Genomic DNA, 22,464 nt, shown 5'->3' on the forward strand with positions numbered 1-22,464 from the left:
TCCATTCTCTACTTTGCCTTATTCTGCTTCCACTTTTTCTGAGGCCTCAGCCTGTCTTTGGAAGTAACAGACCACTCTTCGGAAAGTGTCCTGTGCCAAGGGCTGGGTGAGTGGAAGTTTACATTGCTGTGTACATCGGAGGGAGTGAGCGCAGGTTGCACTGGTTCTCTGCCAACTGGGCATCGATAAATCAACACTTTCCAGATGTAGTTCACAGAAATGTGATGTTTGTTTAGCTCTGTTTTACATAAAGCCATGGTTGGAGGTTTTGTCCGAAGACTCCAATTTTGACAATGTGTCCATAACACAGTTGCAGTTTTTAAGAAATTAATAGAATTGATTTACATGTTTTGGGATTTATATGAAAATGAAGTTAGTGTTTGAAACGAACTAAATTTACCTAGAAGTCAGACTTGTCAATTTTTGTAACATTATGTCAGTTCTAAGAAAAATGTAGACAGATAGAAAGTAAAATCGCAGTCCAAAATGTTGAAGGGGACATGTCAACACTTTACTGTTGAAGCCTCCTACACCAACAGGAACAATGAAGTACCTATTGAAACCATGAAATAACCAAGAACCTGGGTTTCCGTTGTGCATGTGGTGCCCTATACTCCCAACGACACATACTGGCCAATGTTGGCATTTCAAGGTGTAACATTCCTCTCTAGGAAAGTACAAGATAAACCAAACAAAATGTATATATTTAGGCTTGATTCCAAAAGCACATACAGGCATTTTAGCTATGAGAACCCTGCTGCAGCTATGCTAGGCTATTGAAAAGCAGGTGTTCTTGTATCAGTGATGAGAATGCTTAATCATCCGATCATGTTGGGTAAAGCAATTTAACACAACCAAGTGTGCACCCCCAAAATATCGTGCACGCGGTGCTTGACTGAAGAGAAAGACGGTCCACAAAACCTGTGTCTTTAAAGTCTTTCACGACTTTTAGTGTTCAGGTCACTCTCTGACTTAATATTTACCTATACTGTCTTGAAAAACTGAGGGCTAGTATATATTCAAGTTCAGTCAAAGTTTCCTCTCTCTTACCACACTCCCTTCACCCCAGACAAGACATAAACCCAGCATATGCTGCATCTAGGGGAAGGTCATCATTTCTTTGTGTGAGCTAATTATCCAATACATAACTAATTTAGGCGAGAGTATTTGAACTTTAAGTAGTTCACTGTTCTTCACAGAGGTTGAAGATGGAGGATCTCTGATTCTAGGAGGGGCTTGCTCTTCTCCTACTGGCTTCATTGCAGCTCAGGTTCTGATCCTTTAAAATGGATGCCTGAGTGGAGGGGAGGGAAAAGCAAGTGCTTGATAGCAAGGCCCAAACCTGGGAAAAGGCTTACCTGGGCTTGGTGCATTTTGGTCTGAATGGTTTGTAAATGCCCCTTGGGACCTGTGGATTCTCATGACCTCTTCCAAGAACATGAGCGCTTTTATCATCTCTGCCATCTCTTCTCTTTTAGACGTCAGGAATTGTGGAGCCGTTCTTGGAGCAGAGAATTGAGTGACTTTCTCAAGTGAACGTTGACACTCCGAATGTTTCTGCCAGTATCACAGAGGTTCAGTAGGTCTCATGAATGTCTTTCGAGCCTGGTATTCTCTAGAGTTGTCTCCATGCCGGTATTCTCCATTGTAGCGGAAGAACTCTCATCAATATTTTCGCATCTCTCTTCAATCTGTGCAGCAAAATTTTCCGCCAGCTTCTCTTCGTGTCTCCCATAAAGTCGACGTCAACAGGACTGGGCAAGTCTGAAAGTACCTCGGAGCCTCACCAGTAAGATGATGTCATGCAGATCTTCCACTCTCTGCCCTGTCAGGTTCTGGAAACTTACCCGTGAACTTAGGTCTTTGGGCAGCAGCATTATCTCGAACTTACACAGCGTCCCGAACAAAAGACCTAAGCCAAACTCCACAAAGGGCGGCAGCCCCTCCATCACACTGATCCACCCACAGAATTCTGCCCAGTTACCTTGGATCCACCAGCCAGAACAAGCCTCGCGGTACACACCAAGATTCCACCTAGAATCCAACCGGTAACTGCCATCCCCAATGGTTTCTGAATGTTGTCAATGTTGGGGGAGGGGCTGCATCAAACGAGAGGTTCCTAAGTTAAATGTGATTCTATCCACTAGCGTGCCATTGAACTTTTATGTTCCCTCTTTCCTTTGGTTCAGATCTGTATATACAGTACAAACGGAGGGAAGTGTGTCCAGTTTTAGTTTAAGGATTCACACGTCTTGAATCTTTCTATCAGCTCACAGTACACAGAGACCCCACTAAAGGAAACTTATGTTTGTGTAATATCAATTCACCCAGAATACATATCCGTCAGTTGCTTTCTGCTGAAACACCCACGCTCTCAGAAAATGGATCCATTTTTTTCATGGGGGCTGAAATTCCGAGAAATGAAACCAATCCCAATGTGCACTTTACTGTCTGTCTCGTTTGCTCTTAGTACAGTTTTGCAGAGCTTCTTGTCTTTGTTATAGGCTTATGCCGTTTCTTCTCTACTTAGGGTAGAATATGGCATTCATTCTTGCTGTTGGAAGAATTGTAAGTCTATATCACGGACTATGACCAAATCTTATTCAAATTCGGCATTTGGTTTAGGTCACGATATGCTCTTTTGAATCAATATTTATGAATATTAATGCACGTGTCTGTGTTCTGAATACAAGTGTGTTGAGTACATTTAAGCTGCGATACTGGGTCGATGCGTGCTGAATGATCCTTGACATCACTTTGTGTATTTTATTTTGAATACACATGGTTTCTCTGGTATATGTCAGCCAACCGTACCGTTTTGGTGTCGGTTTTTTTGTTTGATTGTTTGTTTGTTTGCTTGTGGTTGGTTTTGCAAACACATTAGGCCATGCATCACTCCGTTTGCTTCAATCAGAGAGTCATATATGTGAATCACTTAAGATAGTGCTTAAAATCACCTATGATTTCCTGCAACCGTCTCCCATCTTATGGCTTTGATGTCCTCCTTGCCTTCTTCTTGTTTCTTGTTTGTAACGAATGCTCTTCGTGCACTTCCAATAATGGTTTTTCTTATTTCCATTTCATCTTGCTACTTTTCTATTCAGGGTAGAATTCTCAATATTTCTTTTAGGATAAGTTTTGAACTGCTGAATTCTTTTAAGCTTTGCTGGTCTGTGAATTTCCCTAGCTCTGCCGTTATTAGAAATGGCAGTCATGTGGCATAGGCTACCCATGATTACAGCTTTTTCTCATTCAGGATATGGCCTATGTCCTTGCACTCCTCCCTGTTCTGCAATATTTCTGCCGAGATATGAGCTGAAAGCCCTCTGGAGGTTCTGTTGTGAATAAATTGCTTTCCTCTAGATGCATTTTAAATCACTGGGGTGATCATGAACTTTGTTGATTTGAATTATACAGCTGCAAATAGGTCTATTGGGATTCCTCTTCCTTTGGACACTGTGTAGATCCTGAAATCGTATAGATGATTCTTTCTTGTCTTTCAGCAAGTTTCAGTCTGGCTTTTCTACAATTATTTTTTCAGGCTTTTTTTGTTAATCTTGCTTTTCCATCTGGGACTCTTACGAATCATACTGTTTCATGCTTTGTCTTACCCCAGGCTTCAACAGCAATGTTTGCATTGGTTTGCACTTCTTTTTCTATGTCTTCTTCTGATCGAGGGATTTCTGTTCCCCTGACTTCACAGTCTTTCACGAGTCCGTCTGCATTATCAAGTCTGCTTTGGACTGACTTTAGCCCTGGTATTGTCTCATCCTTGGGTTTTCTGATATTATTTGGCTCGTTTTTAGATTTTCTCTTCCCCTTTCCTGGTATACTGCCTTTTGTGATTCTGAGACACTGTTGTACTTCATGTTTTCCTCACCTCAGTTTTCAATACTTGCTCTGGTAGCGTTTTGCAGTCTAGATGTTTGAAAGCTTAATTTTGGGCCTTCAGAATCTTTGGAACTGAAAATGGTACTTCCTGTTTCTTTTCCTCTACTTCTTTATATCTACTGGTCAAGTAATATCAGGTATCTAATATAGATTTATAGGGCTTTGTTAAGTGAAAATTTTAGACCATTGGGTGTACAAAGTTCCATGATATTTCTGTGAGGACAATTTTCCCTAGGCATTGATGCCATGTCCTGTTCCTGTGTGTGTTGTCTGGTATATCTCTAATTGCTGGTGTTGCCTTTGTTGTGATGAGCACACCATATTATTTCAATTAGTAAAACTTCGTTTTATTGCACTTACCTCACAATTCTGAAAGTGCAGTGTACACTTCCTCTTCTGGAAATGAAGCTTAAAGTTTTTCAGCTCGGCATTCTGCTGTACGTCATATTGGAGTCTTTCCAAAACAGCAAACTGAGAGTGCGCTTGTGCTTTCTATTGCCATGGGAATGTCCCAATGTTACCAGTTCTTCCCAGAGCTTCTCTGTCTACAGAAACACCAGTGGAAACATATGTATGGATGTCATACATCAGGGCCTGCTGGAATGATCCCACAGACCGATCTTTGTGTCCTCTGGGCAGTACCATGTCAGTGCCATCCAAAATGTAGCATCTGCATTTGGGAGATAATGCTGAAGGAAATGCTTCAACTTCTCACGTTGTGGATTTTGACCACTCTTCCTTGATCCCTCATCCTTGGGTCATGGGTGCACGAATGCAACCACAGAGGTGTACCGAATTCTCTTCCTCAAGCTAATCCGTAATCCCTGTCCAGGTTCTGACTGTAGCAGATCCTAAAGCTTTTAATACTGATTTCACACCCAAGGGCCACTGAATCCCTCAGACCAGATGCACGGCTTCTCTAGTTGAGCCCCACACGTGCTCTATTGGCAAAATGCCAAATTGATCCTGGGCCTGCAAGATGCAATGGATGTGGCCATGGCACATATCGAAAAACTCAACCTCACACGCAAATGTGGTTGCTTTCTTCCTGGGGTAACAAGTCTGTTTGCTCTCTTGATAGAACCCACCACACACCACAATGCACTCCAGATCCCTGAGACTCAGCGTGTGCCATTATCTGTAGCTCTATACCTCATTTTCCGCTGCCTCTGCTAGCTCAAATTTGGCAGATCGGATCTTGGTCTCAGAATCAATTGTGAGGATATTTTGTGCTGATTTCTATGAGTTATGTCAGCCAAGCATCTGCTGTGCACTCTTCTAACACTCAGCGCATTACCTACAGTCCCATGTGTGCTGTCCGCTTGAGAGTGTGTGTCCAAGTAAAACAGAGTTTCACCTTTGCTGCTCCATCAGCAGAGGTCAGATCCTGCACAGATTTCCATTCTCTACTTTGCCTTCTCCTGCTTCCTGGTTATCTGAGGCCTCAGCCTGTCTTTGGAAGTAACAGACCACTCTTCGAATAGTGTCCTTTGCCAAGGGCTGGGTGAGTGGAAGTTTACATTGCTGTGTATATGGGAGGGAGTGAGCGCAGGTTGCACTGGTTCTCTGCCAACTGGGCATTGATAAATCAACACTTTCCAGATATAATTCCCAGAAATGTGATGTTTGTTTAGCTCTGTTTTACATAAAGCCATGGTTGGAGGGATTGTCCGAAGACTCCAATTTTGACATTGTGTTGATAACACAGTTGCAGTTTTTAGGAACTTTAATAGAATTGATTTACATGTTTTGGGATTTATATGAAAATGAAGTTAGTGTTTGAAACGAACTAAATTTACCTAGAAGTCAGACTTGTCAATTTTTGTAACATCATGTCAGCTCTAAGAATAATGTAGACAGGTAGAAAGTAAAATCGCAGTCCAAAATGTTGAAGGGGACATGTCAACTCTTTACTGTTGAAGCCTCCAACACCAACAGGAAACGTGAAGTACCTATTGAAACCATGAAATAACCGAGAACCTGGGTTTCCATTGTGCATGTGGTGCCCTATACTCCCAATGACACATACTGGCCAATGATGGCATTTCAAGGGGTAACAATACTCTCTAGGAAAGTACAAGAAAAACCAAACAAAATGTATACATTTAGGCTTGATTCCAAAAGCACATACAGGCATTTTAGCTATGAGAACCCTGCTGCAGCTATGCTAGGCTATTGAAAAGCAGGTGTTCTTGTATCAGTGATGAGAACGCTTAATCATCCGATCATGTTGGGTAAAGCAATTTAACACAACCAAGTGTGCACCCCCAAAATATTGTGCACACGGTGCTTGACTGAAGAGAAAGACGGTCCACAAAACCTGTGTCTTTAAAGTCTTTCACGACTTTTAGAGTTCAGGTCACTGTCTGACATAATATTTACCTATACTGTCTTGAAAAACTGAGGGCTAGAACATATTCGAGTTCAGTCAAAGATTCCTCTCACTTACCACAATCCCTTCACCCCAGACAAGACATAAACCCAGCATATGCTGCATCTAGGGGAAGGTCATCATTTCTTTGTGTGAGCTAATTATCCAATACCTAACTAATTTAGGCGAGAGTATTTGAGGTTTAAAGTGTTCACTGTTGTTCACAGAGAGTGAAGATGGAGGAACTCTGATTCTACGAAGGGCTTGCTCTTCTCCTACTGGCTTCATTGCAGCTCACGTTCTGATCCTTAAAATGGATGCCTGAGTGGAGGGGAGAGAAGAGCAAGTGCTTGATAGCAAGGCCCAAACCTGGGAAAAGGCTTACCTGGGCTTGGTGCATTTTGGTCTGAATGGTTTGTAAATGCCCCTTGGGACCTGTGGATTCTCATGACCTCTTCCAAGAACATGAGCGCTTTTATCATCTCTGCCATCTCTTCTCTTTTAGACGTCAGGAATCGTGGAGCCGTTCTTGGAGAAGAGAATTGAGTGACTTAATCACGTTCACGTTGACACTCCATATGTTTCTGCAGGAACACAGAGGTTCAGTAGGTCTCATGAATGTCTTTCGAGCCTGGTATTCTCTAGAGATGTCTCCATGCCGGTATTCTCCATTGTAGCGGAACAACTCTCATCAATATGTTCGCATCTCTCCTCAATCCGTGCAGCCAACTTTTCTGCCAGCTTCTCTTCGTGTCTCCCATAAAGTCGACGTCAACAGGACTGGGCAAGTCTGAAAGTACCTCGGAGCCTCACCAGTAAGATGATGACAGGCAGATCTTCCACTCTCTGCCCTGTCAGGTTCTGGAAACTTACCCGTGAACTTAGGTCTTTGGGCAGCAGCATTATCTCGATCTTACACAGCGTCCCGAACAAAAGACCTAAGCCAAACTCCACAAAGGGCGGCAGCCCCTCCATCACACTGATCCACCCACAGAATTCTGCCCAGTTACCTTGGATCCACCAGCCACAACAAGCCTCGCGGTACACACCAAGATTCCATCTAGAATCCAACCGGTAACTGCCATGCTCAATGGTTGCTGAATATTGTCAGTGTTGGGGGAGGGGCTGCATCAAACGGGAGGTTCCTAAGTTAAATGTGATTCTATCCACTAGCGTGCCATTGTCCTTTTATCTTCCCTCTTTCCTTTGGTTCAGATCTGTATATACAGTACAAACTGAGGGAAGTGTGTCCAGTTTTAGTTTATGGTTTCACACGTCTTGAAACTTTCTAACAGCTCACAGTACACAGAGACCCCACTAAAGGGAACTCATGTTTGTGTAATATTCATTCACCCAGAATACATATCCGTCAGTTGCTTTCTGCTGAAACACCCACGCTCTCAGGAAATGGATCCATTTGTTTCATGGGGGCTGAAATTCCGATAAATGAATCCAATCCCAGTGTGCAATTTACTGTCTGTCTCGTTTGCTCTTAGTACAGTTTTGCAGAGCTACTTGTCTTTGTTATAGGCTTATGCCATTTCTTCTCTACTTAGGGTAGAATATGGCATTCATTCTTGCTGTTGGAAGAATTGTAAGTCTATATCACGGACTATGACCAAACCTTATTCAAAATCGGCATTTGGGTTAGGTCACGATATGCTCTTTTGAATCAATAATTATGAATATTAATGCACGCGTCTGTGTTCTGAATACAAGTGTGTTGAGTACATTTAAGCTGCGATACTGGGTCGATGCGTGCTGAATGATCCTTGACATCACTTTGAGTATTTTGTTTTGAATACTCATGGTTTCTCTGGTATATGTCAGCCAACCGTACCGTTTTGGTGTCGGTTTTTTTGTTTGATTGTTTGTTTGCTTGTGATTGGCTTTGCAAACACATTAGGCCATGCATCACTCCGTTTGCTTCAATCAGAGAGTCATATATGTGAATCACTTAAGATAGTGCTTAAAATCACCTATGATTTCCTGCTACCCTCTCCCATCTTATGGCTTTGATGTCCTCCTTGCCTTCTTCTTGTTTCTTGTTTGTAACGAATGCTCTTCGTGGGCTTCCAATAATGGTTTTTCTTATTTCCATTTCATCTTGCTACTTTTCTATTCAGGGTAGAATTCTCAATATTTCTTTTAGGATAAGTTTTGAACTGCTGAATTCTTTTAAGCTTTGCTGGTCTGTGAATTTCCCTAGCTCTGCCGTTATTAGAAATGGCAGTCATGTGGCATAGGCTACCCATGATTACAGCTTTTTCTCATTCAGGTTATGGCCTATGTCCCTGAACTCCTCCCTGTTCTGCAATATTTCTGCCGAGATATGAGCTGAAAGCCCTCTGGAGGTTCTGTTGTGAATAAATTGCTTTCCTCTAGATGCATTTTAAATCACTGGGGTGATCATGAACTTTGTTGATTTGAATTATACAGCTGCAAGTAGGTCTATTGGGATTCCACCTCCTTTGGACGCTGTGTAGTTCCTGAAATCGTATAGATGATTCTTTCTTGTCTTTCAGCAAATTTCAGTCTGGCTTTTCTACAATTATCTTTTCAGGCTTTTTTTTTGTTAATCTTTCTTTTCCATCTGGGACTCTTACGAATCATACTCTTTCATGCTTTGTCTTACCCCAGGCTTCAACAGCAATGTTTGCATTGGTTTGCACTTCTTTTTCTATGTCTTCTTCTGATCGAGGGATTTCTGTTCCCCTGACTTCACAGTCTTTCACGAGTCCGTCTGCATTATCAAGTCTGCTTTGGACTGACTTTAGCCCTGGTATTGTCTCATCCTTGGGTTTTCTGATATTATTTGGCTCGTTTTTAGATTTTCTCTTCCCCTTTCCTGGTATACTGCCTTTTGTGATTCTGAGACACTGTTGTACTTCATGTTTTCCTCACCTCAGTTTTCAATACTTGCTCTGGTAGCGTTTTGCAGTCTAGATGTTTGAAAGCTTAATTTTGGGCCTTCAGAATCTTTGGAACTGAAAATGGTACTTCCTGTTTCTTTTCCTCTACTTCTTTATATCTACTGGTCAAGTAATATCAGGTATCTAATATAGATTTATAGGGCTTTGTTAAGTGAAAATTTTAGACCATTGGGTGTACAAAGTTCCATGATATTTCTGTGAGGACAATTTTCCCTAGGCATTGATGCCATGTCCTGTTCCTGTGTGTGTTGTCTGGTATATCTCTAATTGCTGGTGTTGCCTTTGTTGTGATGAGCACACCATATTATTTCAATTAGTAAAACTTCGTTTTATTGCACTTACCTCACAATTCTGAAAGTGCAGTGTACACTTCCTCTTCTGGAAATGAAGCTTAAAGTTTTTCAGCTCGGCATTCTGCTGTACGTCATATTGGAGTCTTTCCAAAACAGCAAACTGAGAGTGCGCTTGTGCTTTCTATTGCCATGGGAATGTCCCAATGTTACCAGTTCTTCCCAGAGCTTCTCTGTCTAAAGAAACACCAGTGGAAACATATGTATGGATGTCATACATCATGGCCTGCTGGAATGATCCCGCAGACCGATCTTTGTGTCCTCTGGGCAGTACCATGTCAGTGCCATCCAAAAGGTAGCATCTGCATTTGGGAGATAATGCTGAAGGAAATGCTTCAACTTCTCACGTTGTGGACTTTGACCACTCTTCCTTGATCCCTCATCCTTGGGTCATGGGTGCACGAATGCACCCACAGAGCTGTACCAAATTCTCTTCCTCAAACCAATCCGTAATTCCTGTCCAGGTTATGACTGTAGCAGATCCTAAAGCTTTTAATTCTGATTTCAAACCAAAGGGTCACTGGACCCCTCAGACCAGATGCACGGCTTCTCTAGTTGAGCCCCACACGTGCTCTATTGGCAAAATGCCAAATTCATCATGGGCCTGCAAGATGCAGTTGATGTGGCCATGGCACATATCGAAAAACTCAACCTCACACGCCAATGTTGTTGCTTTTTTACTGGGTTAGCAGTTCGGTTTTCTCTCTTGATTGGACCCACCACAACCCACAACGTGATCCAGATCCCTGAGACTAAGCGTGTGCCATCATCCGTAGCCCTATCCCTCATTTTCTTCTGCCTCTGCTAGCTCAAATTTGGCAGCTCGTATCTTGGTCTCAGAATCAATTGTGGGGATATTTTGTGCTGATTTCTATGAGTTATGTCAGCCAAGCATCTGCTTTGCACTCTTCTATCACTCAGTGCATCACCTACAATCCCATGTGTGCAGTCAGCTTGAGAGGGTGCGTCCAAGTAAAGCAGAGTTTCACCTTTGCTGCTCCATTACCAGAGGTCAGATCTTGTAGTGGTTTCCATTCTCTACACTGCCTTCTCCTCCTTCCTGGTTTCTGAGGCCTCATCATGTCTTTGGAAGTAACAGACCACTCTTTGGCATGTGTCTTATGCCAAGTTGTGGGTGAGTGCATGTTTACATTACTGTGTACAAGGGAGCAAGTGAGCGCATGTTGCAATTTTTCTGTGCCAAATGGGCATTGATAAAACATCACATTCCAGATATAATTCACAGAAATATGATGTTTATTTGCTGTATATTTTATACAGCCATGGTGGGAGTGTTTGTCCGATGACCCCATTTTTGACATTGTGTTGATAACACAGTTGCAGTATTTAAAAATATAAATTGAATTTATTTACATGTTTGGTATTTATATGAAAATGAAATTAGTTTTTGAAACATACTAAATCTACCTGGAAGCCAGACTTGTGTATTTTTGTAAAATTTTGTCAGCTCTAAGGAAAAGATAGACAGATAGAATGTAAAGTAGCAGTCCAAAATTTGAATGGGACATGTCAACAATTTATTCTTGCAGCCTCCAACAACAACAGGAACCAGGAAATCCCTACTGGAAACGTGAAATAACCCCAAACCTGGGTTTCCCTTTTGAAAGATTTGCCCTTTACTTCCAATGACACATACTGGCCAATGTTGGCATTTCAATGTGTAACATTCCTCTCTACTAAAATACAAGAAAATCCAAACAAATATATATTAGATTTGATTACTTAAGCACCTAGAAGCATAAAAGATATGAGAATCCTTTAGCAGCTATGTTAGGGTTTTGAGATCCAGCTGTTTTTCTATCAGTGATGAGAACGGTTTATCTTCCAATCATTATGGTAAAGCAAATTAACAAAACCAACTCTTCACCCCCATGATATATTGCACCCGGGGCTTGACTGAAGGTAAAGACGGTCCACATAACCTGTGTCTTTAAATTCTTTGGTGAATTTAACAGTTCAGTTCAATAGCTGACATAATATTTGACTATACTGTCTTGTGAAACTGAGGCTTAATACATATTCAAGTTCAGTCAAATAGTCCTCTCACTTACCACACTCCCTTCACCCCAAAGAAGACATAACCCCAGCATTTGCTGAATCTAGGGGAAGGTCATCATTTCTTTGTGTGAGCTAAGTATTCAATTCATATTTATTTTAGTCGAGAGTGTTTGATCTTTAAGGAATTCACTGTTGTTCTCAGAGTGTGAATCAGTTGGAACCCTGATTCTAGGAGGGGCTTGCTATTTTCCTACTGGCTTCATTTCACCTCAGGTGCTGATCTTTAAAATGGATGCCTGAGTGGAGGGGAGGGTAGAGCAGGGGCTTGATAGCTAGTGCAATAATGGGAAAATCTTAACTGGTCTTGGTGCATTTTGGTCTGAATTGTTTGTAAATGCCCATTGGGACGTGTGGATTCTCACGACCTCTTCCAAGAACACGAGCACTTTTATCATCTCTGCCATCTCTTCTCTTGTAGACGTCAGGAATCTTGGACCCGTTCTTGGAGCAGGGAATTGAGTAACTTCTTCAAGGACACGTTGACACTCCATATATTTCTGCCAGTATCAGAGAGGTTCAATATGTCTCATGAAGGTCTTTTGAGCCTGGTATTCTCTACAGACGTCTCCATGCCAGTATTCTCCATTGTAGTAGAACAACTCTCATGAATGTATTCGCATCTCTCCTCAATCAGTGCAGCCAGCTTTTCTGCCAGCTTCTATATTTGTCTCCCATAAAGTCGACTTCAAGAGGAATTGGCCATTTTGAAAGGACCTCGGAGCCTCACCAGTAAGCTGATGACAGGCAGATCTTCCACTGTCTGCCCTTTCAGGTTCTGGAAACTGACCCGAAATCTCATGTCTTTGGGCAGCAGCAGTATCTCGAACATACACAGCTTCCCAAAAAAAAGACCTAAGACAAGCTCCACAGAGGGCAGAAGCCCCTCCAACACACTGATCCACCCACAGAATTCTGCCCAGTTTCCTTGGATCCACCAGCCACAACAAGCCTCGTGGTACCCACCAATATTCCACCTGGAATCCAACCGGTAACTGACATCTCCAGTGGTTGCTGCATCTTGTTATTGTTGGGGAAGGGCTGCATCAGACGACAGATTCCTAAGGTTAATGTGATTCTATCCACTAGCATCCCATGGTCCTTTTTTCTTCCCTCTTTCCTTTGGTTCAGATCCGTATACACACTGCAAACAGAGGGAAATGTGTCCATTTTTAGGTTATTGATACATACGACTTTAACTTTCTAAAATTATACAGTTCACAGTGACATACTAAAGGAAATGATGTTTGTGTAATATCCATTCACACAGAATACATATCCGTTTGTTGCTTTCTTCTGAAACACCCACCATCTCAGAATACTTACCTAATTTTTTCATGGGAGTGAAATTCCAAGAAATGAAACCAATCCCTATATGCAATTTGCTGTCTTTCTCTTTAGAAATTTGTACAGTTTTGCAAAGCTACTTGTCTTTGTTAAAGGCTTATGCCATTTCGTCTCTAACTAGGGTAGTATATGGCATTCATTCATCCTGTAGGATAACATGTAAGTCTATATCACAGTCCATGAATTCATCTTATTAAAACTCGGCATTTGATTTGGGTCACGATATAGTCTGATGAATCAATATTTATGAATATTTATGAACACATCATTTTTCTAAATACAAGGGTGTTGAGTATATGCAAGCATCAATACTGGGTCGATGCGTGATGAATGATCCTTGACATCACTTTGAGTATTTTCTTTTGAAAATTCATGGTTTATTTGGTATATGTCTGCCAACCGTACCCTTATTTTGTTTGTTTGATTGATTGTTTGTTTCCTTGTTGTTTGTTTTGCAAACACTTTAAGCCATGCATCTCTCCGTTTGCTTAAAACAGAGAGTCATAAATGCTGATTCAGTTAAGATAGTGCTTTAAATCACCTATGATTTCCTGCTTCCCTCTCCCATCTCTAGGGTTTTGCTGTACTTCTTACCTTCTTCTTTTTTATTCTTTGAATCTCAAGCTCTTCCTGCATTTCCAGTAATGGTTCTCTTATACACATTACATCTTGCTACTTTCTATTCAGGGTAGAATTCTCAATTTTTCTTTTAGGGTTAGTTTCAAACTGCTGATTTCTTTTAAGTTTTGCCTGTCTGTGAAATTCTCAGGCTCTGCCGTTATTATTAATGGCGGACATGTGGCATAGGCTAACCTAGATTGCAGTTTATCTCATCAGTTTATTGTCTATGACTTGGCACTCCTCCATGCACTGCAATATTTCTGTCGAGATATCAGCTGAAACCCCTCTGGAGGTTCTTTTGTGACTAAGTTGCTTTAGTCTAGGTGCATTTTAAATCAATGGGATGATCGTGAACTTTGTAGATTTGAATTATACAGCTGCTTGTAGGTCTGTTGGGATTCCACACCCTGTGGACGCTGTGTACATTCTGAAATCTTATACATGATTCTTTCTTGGCTTTCAGAAAGTGTCAGTCTGATTTTTCTACAAATAAATTTTCAGATTTATTGTTTTTAATCTCTTGCATTCCCATCTGGGACTCTTATGTATCGTAGTCTTTAATGCTTTTTCTTACCCCGTGATTCAACAGAAATGTTTCCACTGGTTTACACTTGCTTTTCTATGTCTTTTTCTGATCGTGGGATTTCTGTTCCCCTGCCTTCACAGTCATTCACGAGTCCCTCTGCATTATCTAGTCTGCTTAGGACTGACTTTAACACTGTTATTATTTCATCATTTGAGTTTTCTGATATTATTTGGCTCGTCTTTAGATTTTCTCTTCCCCTTTTCTGGTATTCTGCCTTTTGTAAATCTGAGACACTATTTTTCTTCAGTGATTTTCTCACCTCCAATTTCAATGCTTGCTCTGGTAGCGTTATGCAGCCTAGTCGTTTGAAAGCTTATTTTTTGGGCCTTCAAACTCTTTGGAACTGAAAATGGTACTTCCTGTTTAATTTCCTATTCTTCTTTATCTCTACTGGTCAAGTAATTTCAGGTATCTAATGTAGAATTATAGGGCTTTGTTAAGTGAATATTATAGACTCTTTGGTGTATGCAATACCATGATATTTCTGTGAGGAGAATTCTTCCTAGACATAGATTCTAAGTCCTGTTCTTGTGTGTGCTGTCTGGTATATCTCTAATTGCTTGTGTTGCCTTTGATGTGATGAACACACCATAATATTTCGACTAGTATAACCTCACTTTATTACACTTATCTCAGAATCCTGAAAGTGCACAGGACACTTCCACTAGTGGAAATTAAGCTTCTAAAGATTTTCAGCTCTGCATTCTGCTGTATGTGATTTTGGAGTGTTTCCAAAACAGGAAGCTGACAGTGAGCTTGTGCTTTCTATTGCCATGGGAAAGTCCCAATATTACCAGTTCTTCCCAGACCTTCTCTGTCTACAGAAACACCAGTGGAAACATATCTATGGATGTCATACAACAGGGCCTGCTGGAATGATCCCGCAGACTGACGTATGTGTCCTCAGTGCAGTACCATGTCAGTGCCATCCAAAATGTAGCATCTGCATTTGGGAGATAATGCTGAAGGTAATTATTCATCTTCTCATGCTGTGGACTTTGACCACTATTCCTTGTTCACTCATCCTTGTGTCATGGGTGCACGAAGGCAACCACAGAGCTGTTCTGAATCCTCTGCCTCAGACCAAACAGTAATCCCTCTCCAGGTTATGAATGTTGCAGATCCTAAAGTTTTAATACTGATTTGAATCCCAAGGCCCCCTGGATCGCTCAGACCCGATGCACAATATCTCTGATTGAGCCCCACACGTGCTCTATTGGCAAAATTCCAAATTGATCCCTGGTCCTGCTGATGCAGTGAATGTGGCCATTGGACATATCGATAAACTGAAACTCACGCGCTATTGTGTTTGCCTTCTCATTGGGGTCACAAGTCTGTTTGCTCTGTTTATAGGACCAAACACAACCCACAACGCAATCCAGATCCCTGAGACTAAGTGTGTGCCATCATCCGACGCCCTATCCCTCATTTTCTGCTGCCTCTGCTAGCTCAAATTGGCATCTCTGGTCTTGGTCTCAGAATCAATTGTGGGGATATTTTGTGCTGATTTCTTTGAGTCCTGTCAGCCAAGCATCTGCTGTGCACTCTTCTAACACTCAGTGCATCACCTTCAATCCCATGTGTGCAGTCAGCTTGAGAGTGTGCGTCCAAGTAAAGCAGAGTTTCACCTTTGCTTCTCCATTACCAGAGGTCAGATCCTGTAGTGGTTTCCATTCTCTACACTGCCTTCTCCTCCTTCCTGGTTTCTGAGGCCTCATCCTGTCTTTGGAAGTAACAGACCATTCTTTGGCATGTGTCCTGTTCCAAGGGGTGGGTGAGTGGATGTTTACTTTACTGTGTACATGGGAGCAAGTGAGCGCAGGTTGCACTTGTTCTCTGCCAACTGGGCATTGATAAAACATCACTTTCCAGATATAATTCACAGAAATATGATGTTTACTTTGCTCTATTTTTTATTCAGCCATGGTGGGAGTGTTTGTCCGATGACTCCATTTTTGACATTGTGTTGATAACACAGTTGCAGTATTTAAAAAGGTAAATAGAATTTATTTACATGTTTTGGGATTTATATGAAAATGAAGTTAGTTTTTGAAACATACTAAATCTACCTTGAAGCCAGGCTTGTCTATTTTTGTAACATATTATCAGCTCTAAGGAATAGATAGACAGATTGAATGTAAAATAGCAGTCCAAATTTTGAACGGGACATGTCAACACTTTATTCTTGAAGCCTCCAACAACAACAGGAACCAGGAAATCCCTACTGGAACCGTGAAATAACCCCCCACCTTGGTTTCCCTTTTGTAAGTGTTGCCCTTTACTTCCAATGACACATACTGGCCAATGTTGGCATTTCAAAGTGTAACATTCCTCTCTACTAAAATACAAGAAAATCCAAACAAATTTTTCACATTAGGCTTGATTACTAAAGCACCTAGAAACATATAAGCTATGAGAATCCTTTGACAGCTATGCTAGGCTTTTGAGATTCACCTGTTTCTCTATCAGTGATGAGAATGCTTAATATTATGATCATCATGGCTAAAGCAATTTAACAAAACCAAGTCTGCACCCCCATGATATAGTGCACCCGGGGCATGAATGAAGGGAAAGACGGTCCACATAACATGTGTCTTTAAAGTCTTTGGCTACTTTTACAGTTCAGTTCACTATCTGACTTATAATATTTGACTATACTGTCTTGTGAAACTGAGGCTTAATACCTATTCAAGTTCAGTCAAATATTCCCCTCACTTACCACACTCCCTTCACCCCAAAGAAGACATAACCCCAGCATTTGCTGAATCTAAGGGAAGGTCATCATTTCTTTGTGTGAGCTAAGTATTCAATTCATATCTATTTTAGTCAAGAGTGTTTGATCTTTAAGGAATTCACTGTTGTTCTCAGAGTGTGAATCGGTTGGAACCCTGATTCCAGGAGGGGCTTGTTATTCTCCTACTGGCTTCATTTCACCTCAGGTGCTGATCTTTAAAATGGATGCCTGAGTCGAGGGGAGGGTAGAGCAGGGGCTTGATAGCTAGTGCGATAATGGGAAAATCTTAACTGGTCTTGGTGCATTTTGGTCTGAATTGTTTGTAAATGCCCATTGGGACGTGTGGATTCTCACGACCTCTTCCAAGAACACGAGCGCTTTTATCATCTCTGCCATCTCTTCTCTTGTAGACGTCAGGAATCGTGGAGCCGTTCTTGGAGCAGGGAATTGAGTAACTTCTTCAAGGACAGGTTGACACTCCATATATTTCTGCCAGTATCAGCGAGGTTCAATATGTCTCATGAAGGTCTTTTGAGCCTAGTATTCTCTACAGATGTCTCCATGACAGTATTCTCCATTGTAGTAGAACAACTCTCATGAATGTATTCGTATCTCTCCTCAATCAGTGCAGCCAGCTTTTCTGCCAACTTCTCTTTGTGTCTCCCATAAAGTCGACTTCAAGAGGAATTGGCCATTTTGAAAGTACCTCAGAGCCTCACCAGTAAGCTGATGACAGGCAGATCTTCCTCTGTCTGCCCTTTCAGGTTCTGGAAACTGACCCGAAATCTCATGTCTTTGGGCAGCAGCAGTATCTCGAACATACACAGCTTCCCGAAAAAAAGACCTAAGACAAGCTCCACAGAGGGCGGCAGCCCCTCCATCACACTGATCCACCCACAGAATTCTGCCCAGTTTCCTTGGATCCACCAGCCACAACAAGCCTCGTGGTACCCAACAACATTCCACCTGGCATCCAACGGGTAACTGACATCTCCAGTGGTTGCTGAATTTTGTTGTTTTTGTGGGAGGGGCTGCATCAGACGACAGATTCCTAAGGTTAATATGATTGTATCCACTAGCATCCCATGGTCTTTTTTCTTCCCTCTTTCCTTTGGTTCAGATCCGTATACACACTGCAAACGGACGGAAATGTGTCCATTTTTTGTTTATGGTTTCACACGACTTTAAAGTTTCTAAAAGTAAACAGTTCACAGAGACATACTATAGGAAATGTTGTTTGTGTAATATCCATTCACCCAGAAGACATATAAGTTTGTTGCTTTCTGCTGAAACACCCACACTTTCAGAATATATATCTAATTGTTTCATGGGGGTGAAATTCCAAGAAATGGAACCAATCCCTTTGTGCACTTTACTGTCTTTATATTTTGCACTTTGTACAGTTTTGCAAAGCTACTTGTCTTTGTTATAGGCATATGCCATTTCATCTCTACCTAGGGTAGTATCTGGCATTCATTCATCCTGTAGGATTACATTTAAGTCTATATCACGATCCATGAATTCATTTTATTCAAACTCGGCATTTGATTTGGGTCACGATATAATCTTATGAATCAATATTTATGAATATTTATGCACACGTCCTTTTTCTGAATACAAGGGTGTTGAGTACATGCAAGCATCGATACTGGGTCGATGTGTGATGAATGATCCTTGACATAACTTTGAGAATTTTCTTTTGAATATTCATGGTTTATTTGGTATATGTCTGACAACTGTACCCTTATTGTGTTTGTTTTATTGAATGTTTGTCTGATTGTTATTTGTTTTGCAAACACATTAAGCCATGTATCTATCCCTTTGCTTCAGAAACTCATAGAATCTGATTCAGTTAATATAGTGCTTAAAATCGCCTATGATTTCCTGCTTCCCTCTCCCATCTCTAGGTTTTTGCTGTCCTCCTTGCCTTCTTCGTTTTTATTCTTTGAATCTCAAGCTCTTCCTGCATTTCCAGTAATGGTTCTCTTATACACATTACATCTTGCTTCTTTCTATTCAGGGTAGAATTCTCAATTTTTCTTTTAGGGTTAGTTTTGAACTGCTGATTTCTTTTAAGTTTATCCTGTCTGTGACATCCCCTAGCTCTGCCGTTATTATTAATGGCAGTCATGTGGCATAGGCTAACCTAGATTGCAGCTTTATCTCATTCAGTTTATTGTCTATGTCCTGGCACTCCTCCATGCCCTGCAATATTTCTGTCGAGATATCAGCTGAACCCCTCTGGAGGTTCTGTTCTGACTAAGTTGCTTTCGTCTAGGTGCATTTTAAATCAATGGGATGATCGTGAACTATGTAGATTTGAATTATACAGGTGCTTGTAGGTCTGTTGGAATTCCACATCCTGTGGACGCTGTGTACATTCTGAAATCTTATACATGATTCTTTCCTGGCTTTCAGAATGTTTCTGTCTGATTTTTCTACAGATAAACTTTCAGATATTTTTTTTTTTAATCTCTTGCATTCCCATCTGGGACTCATGTATCATAGTCTTTAATGCTTTGTCTTACCCCGTGATTCAACAGCAATGTTTGCATTGGTTTATACTTGCTTTTCTATGTCTTTTTCTGATCGTGGGTTTTCTGTTCCCCTGCCTTCACAGTCATTCACGAGTCCCTCTGCATTATCTAGTCTGCTTAGGACTGTTTTTAGCCCTGTTATTATCTCATCATTTGAGTTTTCTTATATTATTGGGCTCGTCTTTAGATTTTCTCTTACACTTTTCTGGTATTCTGCTTTTGTGAATCTGAGACACTGTTATTCTTCAGTGTTTTTCTCACCTCCAATTTCAATGCTTGCACTGTTAGCGTTATGCAGTCTAGCCATATGAAAGCTTATTTTTTGGGCCTTCAAACTCTTTTGAACTGAAAATGGTACTTCCTGTTTCATTTCCTATTCTTATCTCTACTGGTCAAGTACTATCAGGTATCTAATGTAGAATTATAGGGCTTTGTTAAGTGAATATTATAGTCTATTTGGTGTATGCAATTCCATGATAGTTCTGTGAGGAGAATTTCTCCTACATAGATTCTAAGTCCTGCTCTTGTATGTATTGTCTGGTATAAATCTAATTGCTGGTGTTGCCTTTGTTGTGATGAACACACCATAATATTTCGATTAGTATAACCTCATTTTTATTATGCTTATCTCAGAATCCTGAAAATGCACAGGACACTTCCACTTGTGGAAATGAAGCTTCTAAATATTTTCAGCTCTGCATTCTGCTTTATGTCAGTTTGGAGCATTTTCAAAATTGGAAACTCAGAGTGAGTTTGTGCTTCCTATTGCAATGGTAATGTCCAAATATTACCAGTTTTTCCCAGAGATTCTCTGTCTACAGAAACACCAGTGGAAACATATCTATGGATGTCATACAACAGGGCCTGCTGGAATGGTCCCGCCGACCGACGTATGTGTCCTCGGTGCAGTACCATATCAGTGCCATCCAAAATGTAGCATCTGCATTTGGGAGATAATGCTGACGGTAATTCTTCAACTTCTCACTCTGTGGACTTTGACCACTATTCCTTGTTCACTCATCCTTGTGTCATGGGTGCACGAAGGCAACCACAGTGCTCTTCCACATCCTGTGCCTCAAACCTATATGTAATCCAACTCCAGGTTATGAATGTAGCTGATCCCAAAGCTTTTAATACTGATTTCAATCCCAAGGCCCACTGGATCGCTCAGACCCGATGCACAATATCTCTGAGCCGCACACATGCTCTATTGGCAAAATGCCAAATTGGCCCTTGGTCTTGCTGATGTATTAGATGTGGCCATGGGACGTATCGATATACTCAAACTAGCACGCTAGTGTGGTTGCTTTCTCATTGGGGTCACAAGTCGGTTTGCTCTCTTGATAAGACCCACCACAACCCACAATGCAATCCAGATCCCTGAGACTAAGCCTGTGTCATCATCCGTAGCCCTATCCCTCATTTTCTGCTGCCTCTGCTTGCGCAAATTTGGCAGGTCGGTTCTTGATCTCAGAATCAATTGTGGGGATATTTTGTGCTGATTTTTTTGAGTCCTGTCAGCCAAGCATCTGCTGTGCACTCTTCTAACACTCAGCGCATCACCCTCAATCCCATGTGTGCAGTCAGCTTGAGAGTGTGCATCCAATTAAAGCAGAGTTTCATTTTTGCTGCTCCATTACCAGAGGTCATATCCTGTAGTGGTTTCCATTCTGTACATTACCTTCTCCTCCTTCAAGGTTTCTGAGGCCTCATGTTGTCTTTGGAAATAACAGACCACTCTTCGGCAAGAGTCCCCTACCAAGGGCTGGGTGAGTGAATGTTTACATTACTGTGTACGTGGGAGCAATAGAGCGCAGATTGCACTGGTTCTCTGCCAACTGGTCATTATAAATCATCACATTCCATATATAATTCACAGAAATATGATGTTAATTTTGCCCTATATTTTATACAGCCATGGTGGGAGTGTTTCCCGAAGACTCCAGATTTGACATTGTGTTGATAACTCAGTTGAAGTTTTTAAATATGTTAATAGAATTGATTTACATATTTTGGGATTTATTTAAAAATGAAGTTAGTTTTGAAACATACTAAATCTACCTAGAAGCCAGAATTGCCTATTTTTGTAATATTTTGTCAGTTCTAAGGAAAAAATTGACAGATAGCATATAAAACAGCAGTCCAAATTTTCAATGGGAGATGTCAACTATTTACTCTTGAAGACTCCAACAACAACAGGAACCAGGAAATACCTATTGGAACCGTGAAATAACCACCAAACTGGGTTTCCCTTTTGCAAGGTTTGCCCTTTAATTCCAATGACACATACTGGCCAATGTTGGCATTTTAAGGTGTAACATTCCTCTCTACATATTTAAAAGAATATCCAGAAAAAATATATACATTTAGGCTTGATTCCTAAAGCACCTAGAGGCACAATAGCTATGAGAATACTTCTGAACCTATGCTAGGCTTTTGAGAACCATGTTATGTTCTATTAGTGATGAGAACGCTTAATCTTCCGATCATGAAGGGTAAAGCAATTTAACAAATCCAAGTCTGCACCCCCATGATATAGTGCATCCGGGGCTTGAGTGAAGGGTAAGACAGTCCACATAAACTTTGTCTTTATTGTCTTTGGCGACTTTCACAGTTCAGTTCAATATCTGACTTACAATATTTCACTTTACAGTCTTGTGAAACTAAGGCTAATACCTATTCAAGTTCAGTCAAATGTTCCCCTCAGTTACCACAATCCCTTCATGCCAAAGAAGACATAACCCCAGCATTTGCTGAATCTAGGGGAAGGTCATCATTTCTCTGTGAGCTAAGTAGTCAATTCATATCTACTTTAGTCGACAGTATTTGATCTTTACGGAATTCAATTTTGTTCTCAAATTGTGAATCTGTTGGAACCCTGAATGTAGGAGGGGCTTGCTATTCTACTACTGGCTTTATTTCACTTCAGATGCTGATCTTTAAAATGGGTGCCTGAATTGAATGGAGGTTAGAGCTCTGGCTTGATAGCTAGGGCGATAATGGGCCAAGTATTACCTG

The 22,464-nt window shown here is 41.1% G+C and overlaps 3 long non-coding RNA genes across 3 annotated transcripts in view; all 3 read left to right on the forward strand.

Moving 5' to 3' along the window:
• LOC141573817 (uncharacterized) overlaps positions 1 to 7,330 on the forward strand; it is a 45,569-nt gene extending 38,239 nt beyond the window's left edge. The window contains exons 7-8 of the long non-coding RNA XR_012500158.1: positions 1,479 to 2,048; positions 6,768 to 7,330. This is a non-coding gene — a long non-coding RNA (uncharacterized LOC141573817). The remainder of the gene's footprint in view (positions 1 to 1,478; positions 2,049 to 6,767) is intronic.
• LOC141573815 (uncharacterized) overlaps positions 1 to 22,464 on the forward strand; it is a 588,593-nt gene that overhangs the window by 57,531 nt on the left and 508,598 nt on the right. The window lies entirely within an intron of this gene.
• LOC141573727 (uncharacterized) lies at positions 15,004 to 18,201 on the forward strand. The gene is made up of 3 exons (XR_012499742.1): positions 15,004 to 15,143; positions 16,097 to 16,170; positions 17,320 to 18,201. It is a non-coding gene; the product is annotated as an uncharacterized LOC141573727 (long non-coding RNA).

The sequence above is a fragment of the Camelus bactrianus genome, chromosome 17, assembly GCF_048773025.1.
Source record: "Camelus bactrianus isolate YW-2024 breed Bactrian camel chromosome 17, ASM4877302v1, whole genome shotgun sequence".
NCBI classification, from domain to species: domain Eukaryota; kingdom Metazoa; phylum Chordata; class Mammalia; order Artiodactyla; family Camelidae; genus Camelus; species Camelus bactrianus.